This window comes from Triturus cristatus, chromosome 5_2 (assembly GCF_964204655.1).
Source record: "Triturus cristatus chromosome 5_2, aTriCri1.1, whole genome shotgun sequence".
Classification (NCBI taxonomy): domain Eukaryota; kingdom Metazoa; phylum Chordata; class Amphibia; order Caudata; family Salamandridae; genus Triturus; species Triturus cristatus.
Genome location: NC_140588.1, coordinates 1,025,728,916 through 1,025,733,915, shown reverse-complemented (window position 1 = coordinate 1,025,733,915; position 5,000 = coordinate 1,025,728,916).

Sequence of the window (5,000 nt, the reverse complement as noted above, 5' to 3'; positions counted from 1 at the left end):
GCGGGAGCCCCCCGTCCTGCAAGCCAGCCGAGGGTCCATGCGCTGGGGAAGGGTGTCCACCGGGGCCCAGGGAGTTTCTCCCCGGCCTGGCTAGGGTTCTGAAGCTGGGACCGGGCCCGGGGCTCTTGCACCGTCCGGCGGGCCCCGGGGTGCGTGAGCCACCCCCGTCCTGCAAGACAGCCGAGGGTCTAGGTGCTGGAGACAGGGGTCCACCGGGGCCCAGGGAGGCTCTCTCCGGCCTGGCTGCTATCAGAAGCAGGGACCGGGCCGGTGTGCAGGAGTGGCTGGCTTTATCTGCTACGCTGACGGAGCGTAGTTTTCTGCCCACCCCTATACAACCGTGTGGTTTGTGAGAACCCGTCCTGCGGCCTGGTAAGGGTCCGGGTGCCCGTGACGTGGTCCATTGGGCGAAGGGAGTCTCCCCAGACCTGGCTGGGATCAGAAGCAGGGACCGGGCCAGGTGGGTGGGTGGCTGGCTAAGTCCTTTCCACTGCGTAGTAGGAGTTTGCTTAGGGCTGGGCGGACTTTGCGTAGCAGAATTTTAAAAAAATTTGTGGAAAACGAGAGCACATCCTGAGTAGGGCTGGGCGGACTTTGCCTAGCGCAACTACGCACTATTCTGAAGAAAATTGTGGAAAACGAGCGCACAACCTCATGGACTGTGTGCCCGGGACGGGTCCCTCGTGCTTGGGCAGGCTCCCCGACCTCCCCAGCCTGGCTGTGTTGAGAAGCAGGGACCGGCCCCGGGCCTCCTGATTTTTGGTCAGGGCCTGGGATCCCACGTCCTGCGGCCTGCCAAGTGTCCATCTGCCCGGGACAAGGGACCCTGGTGCAGAGCCCCGGAGCCCTGCAAGGGCAGTCGGGAGCCCTACCGCTATGGCTCGGTGTGGGCAGCTGGGAGTCCTTCCGGTCCCGGCCATCTGGTCGCACCTTTCCCTCGGCCATCTGGTCGCGCGCAATGCTTTCCAATGGGGCGACCAGATGGCCGGGCCGGCCTGGAAGTCCCGATGAGGGTCCATTCGCCTCGCGGATCCCAGCCAGGGCTCCAGGAGGCCGGGCGCGTCCGCGCCTAGGGTCCCCTCCGTCACTCGGAGCGCGAGGGTTACAAGAAAGGTGGGTAGCCTTCCTCCGGATTAGTAGGGGCAGGGTATGCCGGGACACCCCTCCTGGGGATTGCGGTTCTCAGGCGGGGACCAGATGGGCCAAGCCCGGACGACACTTCCCCGGGGCGTCGGGTGCTTCCTCCTCCAGCCCGCGGCGAGGCAAAGTGCCCAGGACGGGCTCCATGGGTCTCCCGGGCGTCCCCCGAGGCCTGCAGCCCCAAAGCCCTGCAGACCCTGGAGCCCTTCAGCACGGAGCCCTGGAGCCCTGCAGGCCCGGAACCCTAGCAGGCCCAAGGCCCTGCAGCCCCGGAGCCCTGCAGGCCCGGAGCCCTGCAGCCCCGGAGCCCTGCAGGCCCAGAGCCCTGCAGCCCCGGAGCCCTGCAGCCCCGGAGCCCTGCAGCCCCGGAGCCCTGCAGCCCCAGAGCCCTGCAGCCCCGGAGCCCTGCAGCCCCGGAGCCCTGCAGGCCCAGAGCCCTGCAGGCCCAGAGCCCTGCAGCCCCGGAGCCCTGCAGCCCCGGAGCCCTGCAGGCCCAGAGCCCTGCAGCCACGGAGCCCTGCGTGGGCAGGCGGGAACCCTACCGCTATGGCTCGGGCAGACGGGAGCCCTTTCAGTTGCCGGCCACCTGGTCGCGCCTTTCCCCTCGGCCATCTGGTCGCGCGCAATGCTTTCCAATGGGGCGACCAGATGGCCGGGCCGGCCTGGAAGTCCCGATGAGGGTCCATTCGCCTCCCGGATCCCAGCCAGGGCTCCGGGAGGCCGGGCGCGTCCGCGCCTAGGGTCCCCTCCGTCACTTGCAGCGCGCGGGTTACAAGAAAGGGGGGTATCCTTCCTCCGGATTATTAGGGGCAGGGTATGCCGGAACACCCATGCTGGGGCTGTGCGGTTCATTGCCGGGGACCAGATGGGCGACGCCCGGGCAACATCCTCCAAGGCCTCCGGGGGCTTCCCTCCTCCGGGCCGCGGCATGGCAAAGTGCCCAGGGACGGGCTCCACGGGTCCCGGGCAGTCCTCCCCCGGGCGCCCAGGCCCCGAGAGCTCCGGTGGACCTCCCCGTGCCCGAGGCCAACCCGGGAAGCAGAGTCCCCCCCCGAGCCCTTGGTGTGAGGGTGGGCAGGCGGGAGCCCTACCGCTATGGCTCGGGCAGACGGGAGCCCTTTCAGTTGCCGGCCATCCGGTCGCTCCTTTCCCCTCGGCCATCTGATCGCGCGCAATGCTTTCCAATGGGGCGACCAGATGGCCGGGCCGGCCTGGAAGTCCCGATGAGGGTCCATTCGCCTCCCGGATCCCAGCCAGGGCTCCAGGAGGCCGGGCGCGTCCGCGCCTAGGGTCCCCTCCGTCACTCGCAGCGCGCGGGTTACAAGAAAGGAGGGTATCCTTCCTCCGGATTAGTAGGGGCAGGGTATGCCGAAACACCCATGCTGGGGTTGTGCGGTTCATTGCCGGGGACCAGATGGGCTACGCCCGGGCAACATCCTCCCAGGTCCCCGGGGCTTCCCTCCTCCGGGCCGCGGCATGGCAAAGTGCCCAGGGACGGGCTCCACGGGTCCCGGGCAGTCCTCCCCCGGGTACGCCCAGGCCCCGAGAGCTCCGGTGGTCCTCCCCGTGCCTGAGGCCCAGCCGGGAAGCAGAGTCCCCACCCCGAGCCCCTGGTGGGTGGGCAGGCGGGAGTCCTTTCAGTTGCCGGCCACCTGGTGGCTCCTTTCCCCTCGGCCATCTGGTCGCGCGCAATGCTTTCCAATGGGGCGACCAGATGGCAGGGCCAGGCCTGGAAGTCCCGATGAGGGTCCATTTGCCTCTCGGATCCCAGCCGGGGCTCCAGGAGGCCGGGTGCGTTCGCCCCTAGGGTCCCCTCCGTCACTCGGAGCGTGCGGGTTTCAAGAACGGGGGGTAGCCTTCCTCCGGATTACTAGGGACAGGGTACTCTGGGACCCCTCTCGGTCCTCAGCCGGCAACTGGGTCCTGCCGTGTGGCAGGGTGGCCGGAGGGCCTTCCCCTGCGCGCCCGGGAGCCCCGGATGGGTCCAGGGGCCCGGCCGGGCCCTGGGTCGGGGTCTCCGGCCCCGGGTGCCGTCCCCCGGCCTGCGGCACCGCCAAAGGCCCGGGACGGGGTTCCGTTGTGGCCGGGGTGCCTCCCGTGGCTGGATTGGGTTCAGGAGCTCCGGCCGGGCCCCGGGGAGGGCGGCCTCCCCGCCCCGGTCTCCGTCCCGGGTCCTGCCGCGTGGCAGGGTGCCCGGGGAAGGGTCCGGAGGGCCCGGGGAGGCTTCCCCTGCACCTGCGGTCCTCGGAGCCCCGGCTGGGTCCAGGGGCCCGGCCGGGCCCCGGGTCGGGGTCTCCGGCCCCGGGCGCCGTCCCCCGGCCTGCGGCACTGCCAAAGGCCCGGGACGGGGTTCCGTTGCGGCCGGGGTGCCTCCCGTGGCTGCATTGGGTTCAGGAGCTCCGGCCGGGCCCCTGGGGGCCCCGGGGAGGGCAGGCTCCCCACCCCGGTCTCCGTCCCGGGTCCTGCCGCGTGGCAGGGTGCCCGGGGAGGGGTCCGGAGGGCCCCGGGAGGCTTCCCCTGCGCCTGCGGTCCCCGGAGCCCCGGCTGGTTCCAGGGGCCCGGCCGGGCCCCGGGTTGAGGCCTTTGGCCCCGGGCCCAGTCCCCCGGCCTGCGGCACTGCCAAAGGCCCGGGACGGGGTTCCGTTGGGGCCGGGGAGCCTCCCCTCGCTCGTCTGGGTCCCGGAGCTCCGGCCGGGCCCCTGGGGGCCCCGGGGAGGGCGGCCTCCCCACCCCGGGCTCCGTCCCGGGTCCTGCCGCGTGGCAGGGTGCCCGGGGAGGGGTCCAGAGGGCCCGGGGAGGCTTCCCCTGCGCCTGCGGTCCCCGGAGCCCCGGCTGGGTCCAGGGGCCCGGCCGGGCCCCGGGTCGGGGTCTCCGGCCCCGGGCCCCGTCCCCCAGCCTGCGGCACTGCCAAAGGCCCGGGACGGGGTTCCGTTGTGGCCGGGGAGCCTCCCCTCGCTCGTCTGGGTTCCGGAGCCCCGGCCGGGCCCCTGGGGGCCCCGGGGAGGGCGGCCTCCCCGCCCCGGGCTCCGTCCCGGGTCCTGCCGCGCGGCAGGGTGCCCGGGGCGCGGTCCGGAGGGCCCGGGGAGGCTTCCCCATCGCCTGCGGTCCCGGGAGCCCCGGCTGGTTCCAGGGGCCCGGCCGGGCCCCGGGTCGGGGTCTCCGTCCCCGGGCCCTGTCCCCCGGCCTGCGGCACTGCCAAAGGCCCGGGACGGGGTTCCGTCGTGGCCGGGGAGCCTGCCCTCGCTCGCCTGGGTTCAGGTGCTCCGGCCGGGCCCCTGGGGGCCCCGGGGAGGGCGGCCTCCCCGCCCCGGGCTCCGTCCTGGGTCCTTCCGCGTGGCAGGGTGCCCGGGGCGCGGTCCGGAGGGCCCGGGGAGGCTTCCCCATCGCCTGCGGTCCCGGGAGCCCCGGCTGGTTCCAGGGGCCCGGCCGGGCCCCGGGTCGGGGTCTCCGTCCCCGGGCCCTGTCCCCCGGCCTGCGGCACTGCCAAAGGCCCGGGACGGGGTTCCGTTGTGGCCGGGGAGCCTCCCCTCGTTCGCCTGGGTTCAGGAGCTCCGGCCGGGCCCCTGGGGGCCCCGGGGAGGGCGGCCTCCCCGCCCCGGGCTCCGTCCTGGGTCCTTCCGCGTGGCAGGGTGCCCGGGGCGGGGTCCGGAGGGCCCGGGGAGGCTTCCCTTGCACCTGCGGTCCCGGGAGCCCCGGCTGGGTCCAGGGGCCCGGTCGGGCCCTGGGTCGGGGTCTCCGTCCCCGGGCCCTGTCCCCCGGCCTGCGGCACTGCCAAAGGCCCGGGACGGGGTTCCGTCGTGGCCGGGGAGCCTCCCCTCGCTCGCCTGGGTTCAGGTGCTCCGGCCGGGCCCCTGGGGGCC